The sequence below is a fragment of the Rana temporaria genome, chromosome 6 (genome assembly GCF_905171775.1).
Source record: "Rana temporaria chromosome 6, aRanTem1.1, whole genome shotgun sequence".
In the NCBI taxonomy this organism is placed as follows: Eukaryota; Metazoa; Chordata; class Amphibia; order Anura; family Ranidae; genus Rana; species Rana temporaria.
Window position 1 is genome coordinate 138023691 of NC_053494.1, and position 24731 is coordinate 138048421.

Sequence of the window (24731 nt, forward strand, 5' to 3'; positions counted from 1 at the left end):
TGACTGGAAAAGAGGTCATCAGACTACTAACCATTTCTGCCAGCTGAGCACTCTGCAAGACAAAAGAAGATAAATAAGCATTGGTTTGGTTATATGCTTAAGTGTGGCTGGCTACTACAGAAAGGTGTCATACCATTTTGCCCTTGGGTTAGATACAGTTTAAAGAGACACTAAAGTTAAATTTTATTTTTTAAATAACAAACATGTTATACTTACCTCCACTGTGTGGCTCGTTTTGCACACAGTGGCCCCGATCCACGTCTTCTGGGGTCCCTCGGAGGCTGTCATGGCTCCCCCTCCGCAAGAGCTTTTCACCTTCATGCGAGTGCGCTCCCGTGATACAGCGGCGGCCATAGCCGCCGACTGTATCACTCGGCCCCGCCCCCCTATGCGCCGCATCATTGGATGTCATTGACAGCAGCGACAGCCAATGGTTGCGCTGCTTTCAATCCATCCAGTGTAGCCAATCAACGGCCAGGCTGGGAAACGAAGAAGATGACAGGGACGAGCGTGGGACTTTCCAAGGGTCAGGTAAGTAAAACGGGGGCTCGGGGTGGCCGGTATTGTCGGATATTCTTTCACCTTAATGCATAGGATGTATTAAGGTGAAAAAACATTTACCTTTACAACCACTTTAAGACTGGGTTCACATGGGGCGGATCCGTTGGACGGACTCCGCTAGCTCAGCAGGAGACCGTTCTGTTGATCCTCGCTGAGCAGGTGGATAACAGGTCCATCTCTACTCACTGTACAGGGACGGACCTTTCAGAGCCCCGCTGTTCTCTATGGGGATATTGGATGAAAACGGACAGCTTGTCTGTTTTCACCTGATCCCATGCGATGCGCTGGACAGATGGAGAACGTATCGCCACCCATCTGTTTTGATCGGATCTTAATGGATCAGACGGCAGGCTGGTGTCAGCAGACACATCTCCGCTGACCATAGAAGTCAATGGGTGGTCCGCTCGGATCCGCCTGAAAAACGATTGTGTGAAACGGGCCTAAAGATCAGATGGATGGGCTTGACAGGTAGACAAGGACTGAATAAAGCTGGTCATACATTAGTCGAACTCTTTACACTTGATGAATGTCCTTGAATGTCCTTTACACTTGATGAATGCTTTTAACTATTGATTTTGTAGTGAGCATAAACATTTCCCAAACAAAAAACACATTTGTTCTTGAAAAAAATTCTATCTTGCTCTTTCGAATCTTCTCATCACTGTGGTCAAAAACGAATGGTTATTGGACCCAGCTAACGATTTGAAAATGTAATGAATTAAGGTTTTTGAACAAAAATTCTTCTAGTGTATGGCCAGTATAGCTCAGCTTCTGCTCTGTTTGCACTGCTACGGAATAATGCAAACTATACGATTCCATATGAAGCAAATTATCTATAACAAGAATGGAGCAATGTTCTATTTTGGTGAAAATCACAGTCTAAAGCAAAATCCGCCGTGTGATCAATGAGAGAGTGAAGTAAATGGAAATACGCACACACTAAATATAGCGCAGTAATTGTGGCCACACACATGCTCTACCATTTTCCTTGTGCCAACTCCACTTGCCAGCCCTTGTCTGTTATAGAAGTCTTTAACAGGCATGTAATTTTTTTCCTGTCTTGACCTTTTCATCTCCCAAAGAAAAATTGCTACATTTGAAATTAGCAGCGTTTGTGTGTTGTATTATGTTTAAGAGAAAATGCTGATTTTCCTTTAGCACACATTTTACAGTGAACCTGTGCTTTGCCCATGTGGGAGCAGTTACCACCTTTAGGCCCCATTCACACCTCCGCGACAAAACGCCCGACGCCGGACGCTCGTGCCGCTGGAGGGGAGAATTCCCATTGCTGTCTATGAGATGGTTCACATCTCATAGACGCCGTACGCCTGCCGCCTGAAAAAAAGTCCCGGACCCTTTTTTTCAGGCGGCATTGGCGTTCGGCCATACAAAGCAATGGGAAGACTTTGTTTAAAAAAAAAAAAAAAAGTTACACACTCGCGGCAAAATACGCTGCGTACGCGGCGTATCTTGTCGCGGAGGTGTGAATGCAGCCTTACTAGTGTGCCTTTCTGGTGTTACTAAACTCAGGACCCTGGATTCGCTATATCTGGTCTCCCACAGTACATGGACATGCAATAGTTTTAGTAAATATAAACTGCTAAATACCTTTTTTTCATCAGCAGTTGGAACATTCATAGGTGTGCGCACAGGGTGTGCCAGATGTGCCTGGACACACCCTAATCTCCCCACTTGCATTAACATTATCCAAAGGCGGCAGTGGTTGGGGGTGCCAGTGGCCAGTGTAAATGCCCTCATTATATTAAAGGCTAGGTTCAACCTCAGGAACACGTTAAACCTGTATTTATATGCTCCCAATCAACTGTCTCCCACCACCAGAGTCTCCTCCCTGTACAGAAGGCAGTATTCATGTGTGTTTGAGCTTTGCGGTGCCCACCCTAACGCAATAGGCTGCACACACCTATGACAGCAGTCTTGTGACTTCGGTCAGTGTCTGGTTAGAGCTTGTAGGAGGAGTTTTCATTCTCCTGTGATTGTCCTATAAGGCTGCAGGACCCCCGACCCTCTGTCTGGACAGTGCTGATTGGCCCTGTGCTGAGAAGAGTGCTCGCTCTTCCAAAAAAAAAAAAAAAAAAAACCTCCCTAGCAATACTAACCAAACTGAGCATGTGCAGCTTGTCCCCTAGCCTCTGTTCTATCAGGAGATGGTTTGGGGACATTGGAAGGGGAGGAACAGAGAAGACAGGATCAAACAGCCTTTTTTACACAATGCAGAGGATAAACCCCTTAGGTTCAACAGTGAGTATAACAAGCCTTCTTTACTGCATATACACACTGATTTTACTGTTGTAGGTTTAGTAACACTTTAACTTTGGCAGGGCAGTTCACTGCAATGCGCTTAACAGATGTTCTATTGCTCATGAACATGCATTAGGGCAGCCCAGCAGACCAAAAATCAGACCTGCAGCAAGTTTAGTCAGTACAGCTCACTGCAACCTGCAGTAGTGCACTACATTGCAGCAGTATTGGAAATTTGCGTTTGGGTGCTAGTCACTGAGTGGTACCACAGTGCACCAACATACACAACAAGTGTTTCCATGTGACCCGATCACAAAAACTGCTCAAAGTACTGCAAAACTTCCCTCTGCAATCCAAAGCAAAGGTCAGGTGCCAACGTTCAAACAAACTCATCCAGCCTAGCCAAATCCACTTGTAATGCCGCATACACACGATCAGTTAAACCGATGAGAACGGTCTGATGGACCGTTTTCATCGGTCAAAACCGATCGTGTGTAGGCGCCATCGGTTAGTTAACCATTGTTTAAAAAAAGGCAACTTGTTTTAAAATGAACCGATGGATTCCTAACCGATAGGACAAAAACGATCGTTAGTAGGCACAACCATCGGTTAAAAATCCAAGCATGCTCAGAATCAAGTCGACGCATGCATGGAAGCATTGAACTTCGTTTTTTTCAGCACGTCGTTGTGTTTTACGTCACTGCGTTCTGACACGATCGTTTTTTTAACCGATGGTGTGTAGGCGCAACGGACCATCAGTCAGCTCCATCGGTTAACCGATGAAAACGGTCCATCGGTCCGTTCTCATCGGATGGACTGATCGTGTGTACGCGGCATTAGACAGAAGGTGGAAACACCACACACTGGAACCCAGCCATTATATATAGAAAGATACAGCTTCAGCCTGAATTTCTCCTGGCTATGCTTCTCTGACATGTTTCGCCCTGCCTACAGCCCAGGGCTTATTCATAGCGATCTCTTGAAATTTTAAGTGGCTGACTGGTGAAAAGCATCCTTCTAGGATGGCCTCAGTGCTGCCAGTAACTGAAAGATATCCGAGTTTCTATAGAACAGTTCAGCTGAGGAGGACAAGGCACAACAGACACTACAGATCTCTAAAGCGCTCATGACTGTAGGTTTAGTTTCCTTCATCAGGCATGTTGAATAAGTGTGGACAGGAAAAAAAATATTTAATTTTAGATTGTAAGCTCTCGTGTTCAGGGCCCTCTGAACTCTCTTGTGTTGAATTGTATTATAAGTGTGCTGTCTCTCATTATTTTGTAAAACAGTGCAGTACTGAATAATAATAATAATAATAATAATAATAATAACAAAGTTTGGGTTTATTACAAACTCTTGAATGGAATTTTGAACAGTAATCAATCTGTTTTGTATTAGCCTTCTGTGATCCCCCCATTCAGCATTTACACTGCGAGAGAAATGGGCATCACTATTAGCTGGAGCTGCACAATTCTGGAAAAAATGAGAATCCAAATTTTTTGCTTAGAATAAAGATCACGATTATCTGCGTAACATCATCTTTCACATTATATTAAAAAATTGGGCTAACTTTACGTTTTTTTTTTATTTTTTATTAATTGAAGTGTACTTTTTTCCCAAAAATTGCATTTGAAAGACAGCTGCGCAAATACAGTCTCACATAAACTATTGCAACGACAGCCATTTTATTCTCTACGGCAGGGATATGCAATTAGCGGACCTCCAGCTGTTGCAAAACTACAAGTCCCATCATGCCTCTGCCTCTGGGTGTCATGCTTGTGGCTGTCAGAGTCTTGCTATGCCTCATGGGACTTGTAGTTCTGCAACAGCTGGAGGTCCGCTAATTGCATATCCCTGCTCTACGGTGTCTGCTAAGAGAGAAAGGTGTATAAAAACGGCCTATAATGCACCACTCAGCGCTAATTCTGTCCCAGAGATCTCCAACAGTATAACAAATGTAGAAATAAAATATTCAAAAATATTCTAAAAATATAAAAGAATATTACTAAGCAGCTGTTTAAAAAAATGAAATAAATCACAATAGGTAGTAAAACGATAAAACAGTCCAATAAGCTGATCACACAGATTATTATCTTTTATTTAGCGCTGTTTTAGTATTCGTGAGATTCAGCTTATTGGACCGTTTTATCGTTTTACTACCTATTGTGATATAGAGATTATATATATAATATATATATATATATATATATATATATATATATATTTTTTTTTTTTATTTCCTGCCATAATACAAATCCAAAAAGATATATATATAAAAAAATATTCATCAGTTTAGGCAGCTATATATTCATATATTCTTCTACACAGTTTGGGTAAAAAAAAAATCACAATAGGCGTATATTGATTGGTTTGGGCAAAAGTTATCGCGTCTACAAACTACAAGATAGATTTAGGGACATTGCGGCAGACAAATCTGCCACCAAGATGACCCTTTTTTGAGGCCCAACGACATTGATCAGTGCTATAAAAAATGTTCTGATGAATGTAAAAATGTCACTGGCAGGGAAGGAGTTAACACTAGGGGGCGATCAAGGGGTTAAGTGTGTTCCCTCAGAGTGTTCTAACTGTAAGGGGGATAGACTTACTGGAACATGGGTGAGCGAATAATAGTGAACTTGTCCGCCGGTATTGTAAAAAAGAGTGGAAGGTGCCAACAATATATCAAATAAAAATTAACAGCTGGAACCATTAAAAGTGCACTCAAACACTAAGGGCCCTTTCACACGTACGGACCGTATGTCCGGATTTTCATCCGTTCGCTTGCGGATGAAAACGGGACATACATTGGTCCCTATGTGATTACGGGTGTCAGTGGATGAACATCCGTTGACACCCGTAATTTGTCCGCCTCCGCAAAGATCCGCACTTGCAGACGGAAGAAATCCTATTTTTCTTCCGTCTGCCGGATCGGATGAACACGGACATATGGTCCGTGTTCATCCGATCCCCCATAGGGGAGAGCGGAGGAAACACAGGGCGGTCCCTGCACAGTGTGCGGGGACCGCTCTGTCAGCTGCCAGCTCAGCGGGGATTTTACGGAGGATGCCCGCTGAGCTTTGCGGACACACGGAGCGGATCATTACTGATCCGCTCCGTGTGAAAGGGCCCTTACGTGGAAATAGTAATGTGTATAGAAAGGTGTGCTTGCACCATTAAAATCACACACACACACACACCACACACACACACACACACACACATTATATATATATATATATATATATATATATATATATATATATATATATATATATATATATAATCTATATATATAAAAATATATATACACACATATACACAGTATATACACACACACACACACACACACACACACACAAATTGCACAACATGATAATCAAATAAACAACAAATAAGGTCCAAGTGAAAAAAATATATAATATCAAAGTGAACTGTTCAGTTCCATATGGTTGAAGACAAAAATGTATCCAGTGTAAGAGAAAAGGAAAAAACAGCAAAACACAGCCACCGATAAATTAATTGGTCCGCTCACCTCAGGGAATGACCATAGGATCAGAAAAGGTTTTAATCTCACAATGGATAGCTGCTCAGATCCCAGCTGTAAAAACGCCAACACGGCCTGCATGAACACTCCGAGAACGTGCTTCTTGATTGATAGAACAAAAATACCCATAGCGCAACTCGATAGAACACCTTTGGGATGAATTAGAGCAGATACTGCAAGCCAGGCCTTCTCATCCACATCAGTGCCTGACCTAAAAAATGGTCAAACATTCCCATAGACACACTCCTAAACTTTGTGGACAGTCTTCACAGAAGCTGTTATAGCTGTAGAGGGTGGGCCAACTCAAAATTGAACCCTACGGACTAAGACTGGGGTGCCATAAAAGTTCATGTGCGTGGTAAAGGGCAGGCGTCACAATACTATTGGTAATATAGTGTATGTAACACACTCAGAACAAAATAATTGGCTGCAAGGTCTTCTTTCTGGAAGCAGGCACCACAAAATATACTGCTTCTACTACAGCCCCCCAACATTTTTTTTCTACTCAAGAATTTGTCACTTTGCATTAAAACTTGGCAATTTACTTTTCTGTTAACAGTATAACTTTTGGCACATATGAAATGCATAACCGTAGAATTTATGAAGCAGAGTTCAAAGCTGCAGAATCCAGTTATGAGTACCAGTTTAACCATTTAGCCCATTATGAAACTCTGATGTAGATCTATGACCTATGTAAATAAATGACATTCCTTGGTTCCACAGCATTGACTGGGAACAACGAACTCACACAGCTCCTATTTGTAAGATCACTCACCTATAGCTACAAAGCTCAGCAAAGGGTCAATAATCTGCAAAATTAGTAATTCAGTAAAAACGCTCTGCTCCTGCCCAGGTAGTCTGACTTCTAACCTGCACTTACTTTTAAAAAGAATTGAAAGAAAATCCAAAGAGAAATGTGAAATCCCCTCCAATCATTGCACATGGTTAGGGCTCACCTCAAAACCCAGGTGCCGAGGTCACACTTCTAGGAAATAAGGACCTGGACAGCACTCTGCAGCTAAGTAACACTGTACAAGGTCTGTTCTGGAAAGCACCACAATACAGAGCTCAGAAAAAGGTATTCAACTTTCTAGAACACAGTGATATCATGATTAACCGCTTAAGCCCCGGACCATTTTGCAGCTAAATGCCCAGGCCAGGTTTTGCGGTTCGGGACTGCGTCGCTTTAACAGACAATTGCGCGGTCGTGCGACGTGGCTCCCAAACAAAATTGGCGTCCTTTTTTCCCCACAAATAGAGCTTTCTTTTGGTGGTATTTGATCACCTCTGCGGTTTTTATTTTTTGCGCTATAAACAAAAATAGAGCGACAATTTTGAAAAAAATTCAATATTTTTTACTTTTTGATATAATAAAAATCCCCCAAAAACATATATAAAAAAAAATGTTTCCCTCAGTTTAGGCCGATACGTATTCTTCTACCTATTTTTGGTAAAAAAAATCGCAACAAGCGTTTATCGATTGGTTTGCGCAAGATTTATAGTGTTTACAAAATAGGGGATAGTTTTATTGCATTTTTATTAATTATTTTTTTTTTACTACTATTGGCGGCGATCAGCGTTTTTTTTCGTGACTGCGACATTATGGCGGACACTTCGGACAATTTTGACACATTTTTGGGACCATTGTCATTTTCACAGCAAAAAATGCATTTAAATTGCATTGTTTGTTGTGAAAATGACAGTTGCAGTTTGGGAGTTAACCACAGGGGGCGCTGTAGGAGTTAAGGATCACTGTGTGTGTGTTTACAACTGTAGGGGGGGTGTGGCTGTAGGATGGACGTCATCGATCGAGTCTCCCTATATAAGGGATCACTCGATCGATGCGCCGCCACAGTGAAGCACGGGGAAGCCGTGTTTACATACGGCTCTCCCTGTTCTTCAGCTCCGGGGAGCGATCGCGACGGAGCGGCTATAAACGAATAGCCGCGCCGTCGTCCCGGATCGCTCCCCGAGGGGACCCGACCGCCGCACGCAGCGGAGGGGGTCCCGATCGGACCCCCCACCCGCTAGAAGGCAAGGGCGTATATATACGCCCTTCTGCCTGTCCGTGCCATTGTGCGGACGTATATAGGCGTGCGGCGGTCGTTAAGTGGTTAAAAAAAAACAGGTATTGGTACTTTTGGCAGTGTGAGCAGGTGTCAAGTCCTGCTAGAAAATGAAATTAGCATATCCATAAAGTTAATCAGCAGAGGGAAGCATGAAGTTCTCTAGAATTTCCTGGTAGAGGGTTGGGCTGACTTTGGACTTGATAAAACACAGGAGACCAACACCAGCAGATGAAATGGCTCCCCAAAGTATCACAGACTATAAAAAAATTGCTTAGGACTGGGAATGAATATGTGAATGAATGAGCTGTTAAAGCCCAGACAAATTACAGCCTCTGATGAAGGAAGCCAACCGACATTGAAACCCATCTTGTGTCTAGTGACATTGGGAACTCCAGTCCTGGGTTGAACACTGCTTACAGTGGCAGTGACAGCAGCTTTCTCCATCGTCGGCACGCTTCATCCCAAGCTAGTGGTCAAGGCTGGTGGTTCTCTGGCTGCCCCTCTGACATTTTTGGCTCCCAAGTCACCTTTATGCCATGCCCTACACGTGTGTACTTTCAAGCATTGGACCACATATTACAGAGGGGCCTTGATGAGAGTGCAGTTTTCCACATATATGTGCAACTAAAACCTCTGTTTTTAATGCAAATTGATAGACAGTGCTTTATTTTTTTGCAGGCTAGCTGGTAAATGCGCTGGTAAAACTTTGTGATGCCCCCTATATATTTGAAGACCATGATGCTAGCTCTTTGCCTGTTCTTTTTCCCCCAGAGTGCAATCAGCTCTCTCTCTCCTTTATTTCCTCAATGTCTATAATCAGCTGCCAATCTGGGCAGGAGAGGATCATTGTTAGCTCTCACACAACAGGACATGGTCATCTACAATTAACAGATGGCAGATAAGCAGATGGCACACCTGATCACATATGTCTTCAGAAAAAATATTGCTCAGGTAGCAATCTTTACCAACAGGTTAGGATTAGTCCAAAAACAGTTTAACCAAATTAACCTCTTCCTGACGATGCTATAGCCGAAAGACCGCTACAGCGCAGACTTAAATTGCTGGGAGGGTGTCCATGTAGGTCCTCCCATGCATGAGCTGCCTGCGTGCCCCCTGCGGGGCGTGTGCAGCTCGCTCTGTGATCAGCAAGTCAATGAGACTCGGCTGATCACAGATTGGAGTAAGGGTCTGATTCCGTCCCCTTACCACACGATCAGCTGTCAGCCAAGGACAACTGATCACTTGATGTAAGCAGAGACGTTAATCTAATTTTTTCTCATGCCTGAGGAGAAAAAAAAAAAAGTTGGTTACTGTCTGGAGTAAATGGGAAATCGATACAGACACTCCAGACCCACTGCTGCTAATCAGTACCCACCAGTGCCACCTACCAGTGCATATCAATATTGCTAATCAGTGTCCACCAGTGCCACCTACCAGTGCATATCAATATTGCTAATCAGTGTCCACCAGTGCCACCTACCAGTGCATATCAATATTGCTAATCAGTACCCACCAGTGCCACCTACCAGTGCATATCAATATTGCTAATCAGTGTCCACCAGTGCCACCTACCAGTGCATATCAATATTGCTAATCAGTGTCCACCAGTGCCACCTACCAGTGCATATTAGTATTGCTAATCAGTGCACACCAATGCCACCTATCAATGCCCACCAGTACTGCCAATCAGTGCTGCCTATCAGCGCAGATCAATGAAGGAGAAAAATTACCTGTTTGCAAATTTAACAAACTACGAAAAAAATTATTTGTTCCAAAGATTGATGGTCTTTTTTGTTTGTTTAGCAAAAAAGAAAAACACCAATAGTGAATAAATACCACCAAGAGAAAGCTTTACTTGTGTGGGAAAAAAAAACAATAAACATTTCAAATGGGTACAGTGTTTCATGAGCGCAGGATACTGTCTACCACCACTTTAAACATAGCAGTACTTCAATGCTTTTCATTAGATAAAAAAAAAAAAAAAAAAAAAAACAGAGCAACTACCAAGTTAATTTTAACATGATTAACGGCATCCTACTAAAACTCTCTTAAAGGGGTTGTAAAGGTATTAGCTTACTTCACTTAACTGATTCTTCGATTTTGCTTTTAAATGTCCTTATTTCTTCGGAGAAATCCTCACTTCCTGTTCTGTCTAACTACACACAGTAATGCAAGGCTTTCTCCCTGATGTGGGAGAAAGCCTCTTGAGGGGGAGGGGGGCGAGCAGGAGTGTCAGGATGCCACTAACACACAGCTCCTTTCTTTATCTGCATAGTAGAGTGTCCTGACTTGCCTGCTCACTCCCTCCCCCCTCAAGAGGCTTTCCTCCACACCAGAGAGAAAGTCTTGCATTACTGTGTGAGTTACAGCGCAGAAGAACAGGAAGTGAGGATTTCTCAGAAGAAATAAGGACATTTAAAAGCAAAATTGAAGGATGAGGTAAGTGAAGGACGACTACACTAAGGTAAAGGAAACTGTTTAGGGAAAACATTTCTTACCTTTACAACCCCTTTAAGTGTTCTCCAACAAGATACTGAAAGCAAAATACCTTCATGGTTCAGTGCAGTGGCAGTTATGTAGCTGGATAAAACCCCTAATCATAGAGGTTTATCGGTATTATTGAGGATGTTTACCTGCTTTTCTATGTTCTCAGGAGCTTAGTCTGGACTGCTTGGAGACAGTTCTAAATCTTTAGTGGAGATAGATTTGTGTATTCTGGGGTGTGCCACCCTCTCTGCAGGCCTCAAAGAAATGCTTGGATCTGGCAGATGTTTTTTCCTGTGGAAAATAGAATCTGAGGGTTCCTCAAACAGCAGTGTCCCCTAGGATACAGATATAATGAAACAAACCATCAAAACCTTTACATAATGTTTTTTTTATTATCTTTTTTGTTTTATTGTTTGGAAGAAATGGCTCAGGTGGACATTTCCAGCACTCGGCATGTGGAGGTGGGTGTGTGTCTCGATGGTGTTTGGAACATTCGATTAGAAACAAGCAAAGTCTGTCTCATGTTGAGACAAGGTAAGCAAAAACACTTTACATAATTGTTCCCCAAGAGGCCACCTACCTTTCCAGACATTTTAAAAAAGGAAGTCATTAACTATAACTATAGTTTCTGTAGATGTAATCTAGTAAAATGAATGCATTGCGATTTCAGGCGTTCCTACCTCACACATTCAATACACACTGCAGATCTTCAACATGCTCATTATATGTGGAGGTGGCCTAATTAAGCACCTGTCTCAGTTTCTCCAAATGTCTAGTTTAGGCTGGGTTCACACTACTACACTACTTTCATCCTACTTTGCTCTGTGTTCAATGTTTCCCTATGAGAGCGTCTTGTAGCGTCCTACACAAGTCGGTCCGACTTTGAAAATGCTCCCTGTACTACTTTTTGGTCCTCATTGATCCTACTTCAGCCCATTGAATTCATTGAAGCTGGACCAAAGTAGTATCCTGTTCATGAAAGTAGGATGGATTGTAGGACCAAAGTAGGATAAAAGTAGGACCAATGTAGCAGAGCTAAGTAGGATGAAAGTAGTAGGTAGTAGTGTGAACCCAGCCTTAACCACCCTGTCATATTATACTAGAAAAAACAAACCGAGTGAACATGAGGTGGTCAGTTATTGAGCTAATAATCATCACTAAGTACTATTCCACTTGCAATCTCTGAAAATGGTTTGGAGAAATGCTAAAGCATACGTAGAAATCAACCTGCCTACACCCAACTGGAGGAAGTTGCCAGAAAACACAGCAAGGCAAAAAACAAAAAGGAAGCATAGTCAATGTATACACGGCTACTGCTATACATGAAGGCCCCTTCATCACGCAGGGCAGTGGAGGGCATTGGCGGTATAGCGCCGCTATACCGTCCGGATTGCCACGTAATCCAGGTATTAACCCCCGCTAGTGGCCGAAAAAGGGTTAATACCTCTCGCAATGCGCCTCTGCAGAGGTGCATAGCGGGCAGTATTACCGTGGTTTCCCATTGTTTTAAATGGGAAGCAGCAGTATACACACCGCTCCTCTCACCGCTCCAAAGATGCTGCTTGCAGGAGATTTTTTTCTCTCCTGCCAGCGCATCGCCTCAGAGTGAAAGCCCTCAGGCTTTCAACATTGAGAATGCTGGGGGCAGGAGTTTTTCAGGCGGTATTTAGGCGCTACTGAAAAACTCCTCAGTGTGAAAGGGGTCTAAGGCCTGATTCACACCTATGCAGGTTTCAGTTTGCATATTGCAGGTGCATTTTGCCTTTTTCAATACACACTTTAGATCCATTAAAGTCTATGGAATCAAAAACCAGAAAAAAAGTCCATGGCCATTTTCATAAAATGCGAACTACATCCATAGGAAGTGGACTGTGTTTCTGTAAAACTGAAAACGCACTAAAAACATGCATAGGTGTGAACCAGGTCTAAAAGTGGTTGTAACCCTCTCCTATACCCAGTGAACTAAACAACTTTAGGTGATACACAGAGATGAAACAAATCTCCCTACATAACTTTTACATGCATATATGCAGTCTCTTTCCCTTTCTACTTTCTTTAGAAAGTGCACATTGTGTTACAAATCTTTCTTCCTCATTCAGCAGTGGGTGTGAGTCTGACCATACACTGTGTGAGAGCTGATTGGAGGAAAGGCACACACACCCCTCTACATAGCAGAGGAACAAAAAACTTGCAGAGCTGCAGTCTGAATAGACAAGCTCTCTGCTTATCTCTCTCTAAAGCTTGTTCACACGATCGGATATCTGATGGAATTTAATCCGATGGATTTTTTCGTTCGATATCCGATGAAGCTGACTTTTATCAGTCTTGTCTACCACCATCAATCAAAATATCCGACCGTGCCAAAACGCAGGGACGTAAAACACTACGACGTGCTGAGAAAAAAGTTTAATGCTTCCGAGCATGCATCGACTTGATTCTGAGCATGCGTGGATTTTTGACCGACTGGACTTCCACACAGACGATCGTTTTTTTATCCATAGGAAAAATTTAAAACATGTCCTATTTTTTTTTACCGATGGAAAACAAACGATGGGGCCCCACACACGATCTGTTTGTCCGATGAAAACAGTCCATCGGTCTGTTTCATCGGACAAATTAGATCAGTGTTACAGGCTTAGTTTCCTCCCAGACACAAATTTCCAGCTGCTATTATCTCATGTCGGAGAGCTTGCCAGAAGTTATCCATACTGAAAACGAGCAGCAAAAGACACGTGACTCATAGCTTGGAGAGAGATAAGCAAACACTACATGTAGATATATCTGCCAGGTCGGATTTCATGAATGGGGTTTACAACTACTTTAGGTATATTTAAGTGGGGGGTGCTGGAGATAGGCCACTGTCAAAGGCACACACACTAGTACTACTTCTTGCCACGGACATGCAGTGAGGTCAGTGCTGCTGAGGCACTGGCTAGTATCAGAGCCAGATACACACAGGTTACATACGCCGCAAATGTTAGAGCGAGAGCAATAATTCTAGCACTAGACCTCTTCTGTAACGCTTAAACATGTAATCTGTAAAGAAAAGAAGTAAGCATCGCCTAGGGAGATTTTGAAGTATTGAAGTTTGGTGCCATTCCACAAATGGCCCATTTTAAAAGCGTGACATGTTAGGTATCTATTTACTTGGCCTAACATCTTTCACATTATACAAAAAAAAAAATCATGTTACCTTTTTTTTTTTTTTTTTTTTACTCTTAAACTGCTTTTTTTTTTTAAAAAAAGCGATTTGATAGAATTGCTGTGCAAATACTGTTGCAACGACAGCCATTTTATTCCCTAGGTTGTCTGCTAAAACTAATATATATGTATATGTTTTGGGGGTTCTGAGTAATTTTTCTAGCAAAATGAATGATTATTACATTTAGGAGAGAAGTGGTCAGAATTGGCCTGGGCGGCAAGGGGTTACCACTTAAGCCCCGGACCAAAATGCAGCTAAAAGACCAGGCCAGGTTTTGCGAATCGTCACTGCGTCGCTTTAACAGACAATTGCGCGGTCGTGTGACGTGGCTCCCAAACAAAATTGGCGTCCTTTTTTCCCACAAATAGAGCTTTCTTTTGGTGGTATTTGATCACCTCTGCGGTTTTTATTTTTGCACTATAAGACAAAAATAAGCGACAGTTTTGAAAAAAATTCAATATTTTTTACTTTTTCGATACGTATTCTTCTACATATTTTTGGTAAAAAAAAAAACGCAATATGCGTTTATCGGTTGGTTTGCGCAAAATTTATAGCGTTTTCAAAATAGGGGATAGTTTTATTGCATTTTTCTAAAAAAAAATTTTTTTACTACTAATGGTGGCGATCAGCGATTTTTTTTCGTGACTGCGACATTATGACAGACACTTTCGGACAATTTTGACACATTTTTGGGACCATTGTCATTTCACAGCAAAAAATGCATTTTAAATTGCATTGTTTATTGTGAAAATGACAGTTGCAGTTTGGGAGTTAACCACAGGGGGCGCTGAAGGAGTTATGTTTCACCTAGTGTGTGTTTACAACTGTAGGGGGGTGTGGCTGTAGGTCTGACGTCATCGTTTGTGTCTCCCTTTAAAAGGGATCACTCGATCGATGCAGAGCCGCCACAGTGAAGCACGGGAAGCCGTGTTTAAAAGTTTTTTTTCAAGTAACAATGTGATTTAATTATCAAAAATGTTGCAAACCTGCCCACTACATGTCTGTAGTTGGAACGCTCATTTTAAATGCTATGTAACTTACCTTCATAAAAAAGGAATAAAAAAAAAAAAAGAAGACAGCTACCACACCTAGAATTGGTAAGATGGAATATATAAACATTTTGTTTTGGGTTTTAATGCCACTTTAATAATTCTGCTATTACATAATTCTATATTATTATAGCAGAACACATAAATTGCTCTTGGTAAACATATAATACCTTAGGCTTCGTAGCTGACTCTGAAGATGACCTAGTTGCTGGATTTGGCACTCCAATTCTGAGATCTTAGCCTGAAGCCATGTCCAGCGGCTCCCTATATTCGCTCTCATTGACACCAGTAACATTTGCTTTACTGTAAACAGAACCGAGAAAAAAAGGTAAACGAGATTAAACAGAATTAAACGCAGAGGAAGAAAAATCGATAAACTGTTATTTCAGTTGAGGACATTAAATTACTTGATAATCCATTAAGATTAGAACAGTATAAACTTTGGGGAGGTCTTAAAGTTGCTTTTGAGATGCAACAGCATAGCATGTACCACATTAAAAGATCCATTTTGTGTTAACAATAGCAGCAGACAAGGATCTGTCAAGTAGCGACGGTAGTACCACAGATCTGCACCAGCTTCAAGTAGAACTACAAGCAAAACTTTCTTTTTAAATTTGGATAGAGCAAGAGAGGGTTATAACCCGTCAGATTATTTTTTGCCATCTGTGTCCCATTGCAGAAATTTCAATTTTCCATAGCCAGACAGGAAGTAAGAGGAAATCCCTGCAAATTAAGGGAATCCCTTGAGCACCAGAAATAGTGTACCCAAGATTTTCCCCTTTATTACATTTCTAGGGACAACACAAGCCGGGAGATAGTGCAGAGATGGTTGCTGCCGTCCTGACAACGCGTTTTGGGGCATGGCCCTTTGTCAAGTTGTGTTCCATCCGTGTGCCAAGCTCATTTTGGATCAGTGTTCCACTGAGCGAATGACGTTATGCCCGGGCGCTTTCACCTGCCTGTCCACACAGCTGCCGGAAGCTTCTCCTCTTTTAAAGCGGGAGGTTCACACCATAAAACAATTTTTCCCCTTAGATGGATGCTCGTTTTGTCTAGGGGAATCGGCTAGTTGTTTTAAAATATGAGCTGTACTTACCGTTTTCAAGATGCATCTTCTCCGTCGCTTCCGGGTATGGGTCTTCGGGAGCGGGCGTTCCTTCTTGATTGACAGTCTTCCGAGAGGCTTCCGACGGTCGCATCCATTGCGTCACTAGTAGCCGAAAGAAGCCGAACGTCGGTGCGGCTCTATACGGCGCCTGCGCACCGACGTTCGGCTTCTTTCGGAAAATCGTGACGCGATGGATGCGACCGTCGGAAGCCTCTCAGAAGACTGTCAATCAAAATAGGAACGCCCAGTCCCGCAGCCCATACCCGGAAGCCGCGGAGAAGATGCATCTCGTAAAAGGTAAGTACAGCTCATATTTTAAAACAACTAGCCGATTCCCCTAGACAAAACGAGCATCCATCTAAGGGGAAAAAGTGTTACGTACGGGTGAAACCCCCGCTTTAAGCGGCTGAGCGCTGCTCATAATCAGTGTCCCCAGTCCGACGGTTGACTCCATCCACCCGACTTGACACCCATCCCTCTACATCAGGTCCTGCTCATTGCAGATAAGGAGCTCAGCTTGATCACCGCAGCACTAGACCATAGCCCATTGCTTGCCAAGGTACTTGTACAGTGTTGTTCACGCTGACTAGTTATTCCATCTGCCTGAGGAGAGTTTTGCATTCAATGGTTTTCATTATTTTTAGGGCTGTAGAAACTAAAGATTAATTTGTCGATTAATCGTTCATTTTTTTGATCGATACTAGTGGTGCAACAGATCGTAAATTATCCGTGATCCGAATGGGTCACCATATGCGGATTGGCACACCACGTGATTTGCGGAGCGCCCCCTGCTGCCTCGGCTATAGGAAAGGCCGCGGCTTCGGCCTAGCTCCCAGAGCGGCGGCCATCTTGGTTTTTCCCGGCGGCAGCCTACAGTACATGTTGCCGAGAATGTGTTTCTAGCACGACAGCATCGCGCTGATTCTCGGCGACAGGGGTGCCGACATCTCGCACTCGCTGGAATAGACAAGCACATTCCAGCGAGCGCGTCATAGAAGCGACGGAGATGCGACTTGGATTCCCGCCAATTCTATCTGCGGCGTTTGGTATGAATCATGAGGGGGAACTCCACGCCAAATTTTAAATAAAAAACCGACATGGGTTCCCCCCCCAGGAGCATACCAGGCCCTTAGGTCTGGTATGGGTTGTAAGGAGACCCCCCTACGCCGAAAAACCGACGTGGGGGGTTCCCCCACAATCCATACCAGACCCGTATCCAAAGCATGCTACCCGGCTGGGCCAGGAATGGGGGTGGGGACGAGCGAGCGCCCCCCCCCTCCTGAGCCGTACCAGGCCGCATACCCTCAACATGGGAGGGTTGGGTGCTCTGGGGCAGGGGGGGCGCACTGCGGGGCCCCCCCACCCCAGAGCACCCTGTCCCCATGTTGATAAGGACAGGGCCTCTTCCCGACAACCCTGGCCGTTGGTTGTCGGGGTCTCTGCAGGCGGGGGGCTTATCGGAATCTGGGAGCCCCCTCAAATAAGGGGGCCCCCAGATACCGGCCCCCCCACCCTAAGTGAATGAATATGGGGTACATCGTACCCCTACCCATTCACCTGGAGGCAAAGTGTAAAAGTAAATAAACACGACACAGGGTTTTTAAAATAATTTATTAGTCTGCTCTGGGGGCCCCCCTGTCTTCTTTAGCTCTTTTAGCAGGGGGGCTTCTTCTTCACCGCCGTCTGGTTCTCTTCCGCTTTCTCCGGGGGTCTTCTCCGCTCTCCGGGGGGTCTTCTCCGCTCTCTGGGGGTCTTCTCCGCTCTCCGGGGGTCTTTTATCTTCTCCGCTCCTTCTCCTGCTCGCTGTCCGGTGCCTTCTCCTTCAGGGCTGGCTGCCGCTATCTTCGTGTGTTAGCTCAATTACTAGCAGGCGGCCAGCCCGGCTCTTCTGTGACGTCTTCTTCTTCTCTTCTCTTCTTCTCCCAATGTTGACACGACGCCTCTTCTCGCTGCAATGACGGGTGCGCGGTTTGCATCCGATTTATATAGGCCTCTCTTATGATGCCACAGTCCCATCATGCTCCGGTACCTACCCACGTGGGTAGGTACCGGAGCATGATGGGACTGTGACAGATTCCGATAAGCCCCCCGCCCGCAGACCCCGACAACCAACGGCCAGGGTTGTCGGGAAGAGGCCCTGTCCTTATCAACATGGGGGACAGGGTGCTCTGGGGTGGGGGGGGCCCCGCAGTGCGCCCCCCCTGCCCCAGAGCACCCAACCCCCCCCATGTTGAGGGCATGCGGCCTGGTACGGCTCAGGGGGGGGGCGCTCGCTCATCCCCACTCCTTTCCTGGCCGGCCGGGTAGCGTGCTTTGGATACGGGTCTGGTATGGATTGTGGGGGGACCCCCCACGTCGGTTTTTCGGCGTAAGGGGGGGCTCTCCTTACAACCCATACCAGACCTAAGGGCCTGGTATGCTCCTGGGGGGGAATCCATGTCGGTTTTTTATTTAAAATTTGGCGTGGAGTTCTCCCTCTCAGGATGCATACCAAACGCCGCAGATAGAATTGGCGGGAATCCAAGTCAGATGTCCTGTCGCTTCTATCACGGCTTTGTCTCCATCGCGGCAAGCCAGCTTGGCGCTGGCTCCCGCGATGGGGCTTGTAGGTGGTCAATCTCGCCGAGAAAGTGAGCGAGATTGACACAATATCGCGGTCACCTAGGTCTGTGGATATTACAGTGGGGGAGATGTCTGTGGATAGTACAGTGTGGAGATGTCTGTGGATATTACAGTGGGGGAGATCTCTGTGGATATTACATTGGGGGAGATGTCTGTGGATATTACAGTGGGGGAGATGTCTGTGGATATTACAGTGGGGGAGATGTCTGTGGATATTACAGTGGGGACTATATATGGTGGTGATCCGAAAAATGTAGGTGCATTATAATTAATCGAAATTTGTCGATTAAAAAATGTTTTTAATCAGTAACAGCCCTAATTATTTTACATCATTGTTTTAATAAACTTCCTTTTGTTTTTTAACCATATCGGCACCATCAGAGACTGTTTCAAGTGTTTACAGCGATCATTTGCTGTCTTCCCAAAGGAGTTTCCATTCAGCACTTATGGTTGTGGCTGTTTTTTCATTCCTTTTTTGAGTGTTGTTTTTAGCTCAGCGAAGCTGGCCCCCCTACAATCAGCACAAATAAAACTCAAGTGTGTTTCTTTAGTGCTACGTTTGTGCTGTTTTGTGCCGCAAAAATTTACGTTTGTGCTGCTTTTATTTTGAAGATATTAGCAATTGTTTTTTCCAGACTATGACATCACACAGCCCCCCTACACCCGAAAGGACACAAAACTGGTCTCGTTGGTTAGTGCTACGTTTGTGCTGTTTTGTGCTGCTAATATTTCCGTTCTATCTTTTATCGTTTTTGCGTTATTAATGATTTATTAAAGGTCACCAAAGGTCACACAGCCCCCCCTACAACCCCAAAATGACACAAAACAGGTCTCGTTGGTTAGTGCTACGTTTGTGCTGTTTTGTGCTGCTATTATTTCCGTTCTATCTTTTATCGTTTTTGCGTTATTAATGATTTCTTAAAGGTCACCAAAGGTCACACAGCCCCCCTACAACCTCAAAATGACACAAAACTGGTCTCGTTGGTTAGTGCTACGTTTGTGCTGTTTTGTGCTGCAAAAAAATTATTTGTGCTGTTATGGTTTTAAAGTTATAACAGTTTATTTATTTTTTTCAAACCCCACTCACTTTGCCCACCTTACAATCAGCACAAATAAAAACTCAAGTGTGTTTCTTTAGTGCTATGTTTGTGCTGTTTTGTGCTGTTTAAAGTTCCTTTCTATCTTTTATCGTTTTTGCGTTATTAATGATTTATTAAAGGTCACCAAAGGTCACACAGCCCCCCTACAACCCCAAATGACACAAAACTGGTCTCGTTGGTTAGTGCTACGTTTGTGCTGTTTTGTGCTGCTATTATTTCCGTTCTATCCTTTATCGTTTTTGCGTTATTAATGATTTATTAAAGGTCACCAAAGGTCACACAGCCCCCCTACAACGCCCAAATGACACAAAACTGGTCTCGTTGGTTAGTGCTACGTTTGTGCTGTTTTGTGCTGCTATTATTTCCGTTCTATCTTTTATCGTTTTTGCGTTATTAATGATTTATTAAAGGTCACCAAAGGTCACACAGCCCCCCTACAACCCCAAAATGACACAAAACTGGTCTCGTTGGTTAGTGCTACGTTTGTGCTGTTTTGTGCTGCAATTTTTTTTATTTGTGCTGTTATGGTTTTAAAGTTATAACAGTTTATTTATTTTTTCAAACCCCACTCACTTTGCCCACCTTACAATCAGCACAAATAAAAACTCAAGTGTGTTTCTTTAGTGCTATGTTTGTGCTGTTTAAATTTCCTTTCTATCTTTTATCGTTTTTGCGTTATTAATAATTTATTAAAGGTCACCAAAGGTCAAACAGCCCCCCTACAATGCCAAAATGACACAAAACTGGTCTCGTTGGTTAGTGCTACGTTTGTGCTGTTTTGTGCTGCTAATATTCATGTTCTATCTTTTATCGTTTTGTGTTATTAATGATTTATTAAAGGTCACCAAAGGTCACACAGCCCCCCTACAACGCCCAAATGACGCAAAACTGGTCTTGTTGGTTAGTGCTACATTTGTGCTGGTTTGTGCTGCTAACAATTTTATTTGTGCTGTTATGGTTTTTAAGTTATAATAGTTTATTTGTTTTTTAAAACCCCACTCACTTTGTCCACCCGTACAATCAGCACAAATAACAACTCAAGTGTGTTTCTTTAGTGCTGCGTTTGTGCTGTTTAAATTTTCTTTCTATCTTTTATCGTTAAGGTCACCAAAGGTCACTCAACCACCCACAACACCCAAATGACACAAAACTGGTCTTGTTGGTTAGTGCTACGTTTGTGCTGTTTTGTGCTGCTAAAATTTATGACCTATCTTTTATTGTTTTTGTGTTATTAATGATTTATTAAAGGTCACCAAAGGTCACTCAGCCCCCCTACCACCCCGAAAGGACACAAAACTGGTCTCGTTGGTTAGTGCTACGTTTGTGCTGGTCTGTGCTGCTAAAATTTTTAGTTATGGTTTTTAAGTTATAACAGTTTTTTTGTTCTTTTCAAACCCCACTCACTTTGCCCCCCCCCCCCCCTGTACAATCTGCACAAATAAAAACTCAAATGTTTTAGTGCTATGTTTGTGCTGCTAATATTTTTATTTGTGCTGTTATGGTTTTTAAAATATAGCAGCTTGTTTTTATTTGATAACAACCCATTCACTTTGCACCCCATGTTATTAAATCTTAAAAACAAACAAACAAACAAAATGGAGTTTGACTGCTACCTGCCCTGACCATGGCTTGTCTCTGGATTCTGCCTTCTGTTCTTGCCTGATCTAACTCCCGTTGCTGATTTGGCTTCTGACCTGACTATCCTGTTGTCTGCCGTCTATGCCTGATCTGTCCGACCATTATGGACCATTATGCATCCTGCTCATCAAGCCTGCTACAGCTCTTCAGTCCAGCAAGGTCTCACCTGTCTCCTGCTTCTAGCTGCTTACCCACAGTATGCTGCCAGCCAAGCTCAGTGCCAGCTTATATGCCACCAGCCGGTTCTGCTGCCACCACGCAGTCTACTGGACTTATCACAGGCACCCATACCTTGCTGTGCTCCAATTGCTGCTGTCTAACCAGGAGATCACTAACCAGGTATGGGACAGGAGGGCAGGGTGGTGTCATTGTCTGGGAAAAAACTAATTGCTTATATCTTAAAAATAAAAGCAGCACAAATTTGTATTTTTATGGCACAAAAAAGCACAAACGTAGCACTAACAAATAGTATGTTTGTTTTTAAGATTTAATAACATGGGGTGCAAAGTGAGTGGGTTGTTATGAAATAAAAACAAGCTGTTATATCTTAAAAACCATAGCAGCACAAATAAAAATATTAGCAGCACAAACATAGCACTAAAACATTTGAGTTTTTATTTGTGCAGATTGTACGGGGGGGGGGGGGGGGGAGTGAGTGGGGTTTGAAAAGAACCAAAAAACTGTTATAACTTAAAAACCATAACAGCACAAATAAATTTTTTAGCAGCACAAACCAGCACAAGTGTAGCACTAACCAACAAGACCAGTTTTGCGTCATTTGGGCGTTGTAGGGGGGCTGTGTGACCTTTGGTGACCTTTAATAAATCATTAATAACGCAAAACGATAAAAGATAGAAAGGAAATAATAACAGCACAAAACAGCACAAACGTAGAACTAACCAACAAGACCAGTTTTGTGTCATTTGGGCATTGTAGGGGGACTGTGTGACCTTTGGTGACCTTTAATAAATCATTAATAACGCAAAAAAGATAAAAGATAGAACGGAAATAATAGCAGCACAAAACAGCACAAACGTAGCACTAACCAACGAGACCAGTTTTGTGTCATTTGGGGTTGTAGGGGGGCTGTGTGACCTTTGGTGACCTTTAATAAATCATTAATAACGCAAAAACGATAAAAGATAGAAAGGAAATTTAAACAGCACAAAACAGCACAAACATAGCACTAAAGAAACACACTTGAGTTTTTATTTGTGCTGATTGTAAGGTGGGCAAAGTGAGTGGGGTTTGAAAAAAATAAATAAACTGTTATAACTTTAAAACCATAACAGCACAAATAATTTTTTTTGCAGCACAAAACAGCACAAACGTAGCACTAACCAACGAGACCAGTTTCATGTCATTTTGGGGTTGTAGGGGGGCTGTGTGACCTTTGGTGACCTTTAATAAATCATTAATAACGCAAAAACGATAAAAGATAGAACAGAAATAATAGCAGCACAAAACAGCACAAACGTAGCACTAACCAACGAGACCAGTTTTGTGTCATTTTGAGGTTGTAGGGGGGCTGTGTGACCTTTGGTGACCTTTAATAAATCATTAATAACGCAAAAACTATAAAAGATAGAACGGAAATAATAGCAGCACAAAACAGCACAAACGTAGCACTAACCAACGAGACCAGTTTCGTGTCATTTGGGCGTTGTAGGGGGGCTGTGTGACCTTTGGTGACCTTTAATAAGTCATTAATAACGCAAAAACGATAAAAGATAGAACGGAAATATTAGCAGCACAAAACAGCACAAACGTAGCACTAACCAACGAGACCAGTTTTGTGTCATTTGGGGTTGTAGGGGGGCTGTGTGATGTCATAGTCTGGAAAAAACAATTGCTAATATCTTCAAAATAAAAGCAGCACAAACGTAAATTTTTGCGGCACAAAACAGCACAAACGTAGCACTAAAGAAACACACTTGAGTTTTTATTTGTGCTGATTGTAGGGGGGCCAGCTTCGCTGAGCTGTTGTTTTTGTTTCATTTCAGACACCGCTCCTGGTGCGGAAGCTTCACACAGCAGATTTGTGGTCTCACACAAGGCACCATACATTGTAATCAAGGGAACCTGTGTGCTGGCCCCCCCAGAACCAGACTTATTGTGGTTACAACTCTATATTGAACCCATATTGACTAAGACTGGGATGCCATTAAAGTTCATGTGTGTGTAAAGGCAGGTGTCCCAATACTTTTGGTAAATACAGTGTATGTGTGGCAACAGTTGAGGTATCCTGATAAACATAGTTTGTCTGCCCTTACCTGTAGTACATATTAACAAGAGTTACAGCTAGCACCTAACTTTCAGAAGTTTGTTGGAAAACATGAAACTTAACCTCTAGACTCAACAATCTGACTTTTAAATTTCAAATTCATGTATCTGCCAGTAGATAAGAAGGGTGAAACAGGTATTTAAGTTCTGCAATTGTGCAGATTCCACGCCACAGCTTTCCTCTTGCCAGCTGTCTGCACTCCTAGTGAAAATTACCACAAAGTAACCACTAACCACCAAGTTTTTTTCCATCTATAAGAACACCAAAGTACAAGTCCTTCTCGTCTACACATCTGCCCCACGCCTATTAATTCATACCTGACATATATATATTACACATACACACACCTCACATTTTTGTAAATATTTTATTATATCTTTTCAGGTGACAACACTGGAGAAATTAACCCTTTGCTACAATGTAAAGTAGTGAGTGTACAGCTTGTATAACAGTGTAAAATTGCTGTCCCCTCAAAATAATTCAACACAAAGCCATTAACGTTTAAACCGCTGGCAAATAAAGTGAGTACACCCCATAAGTGAAAATGTCCAAATTGGGCCCAAAGTGTCAATATTTTGTGTGGCCACCATTATTTTCCAGCACTGCCTTAACCCTTTTGGGCATGGAGTTCACCAGAGTATCGCAGGTTGCCACTGGAGTTCTCTCCCACGCCTCCATGAGGTCATCACAGAGCTTGTGGATGTTAGAGACCTTGCGCTCCTCCACCTTCCGTTTGAGGATGCCCCCCAGAAGCTCAATAGGGCTTAGGTCTGGAGATATGCTTGGCCAGTCCATCACCCTTACCCTC

General features: G+C 43.1%; 1 pseudogene; it reads right to left on the bottom strand.

Moving 5' to 3' along the window:
* Window positions 1-24731, bottom strand: part of LOC120944426 — a 49636-nt pseudogene that overhangs the window by 822 nt on the left and 24083 nt on the right.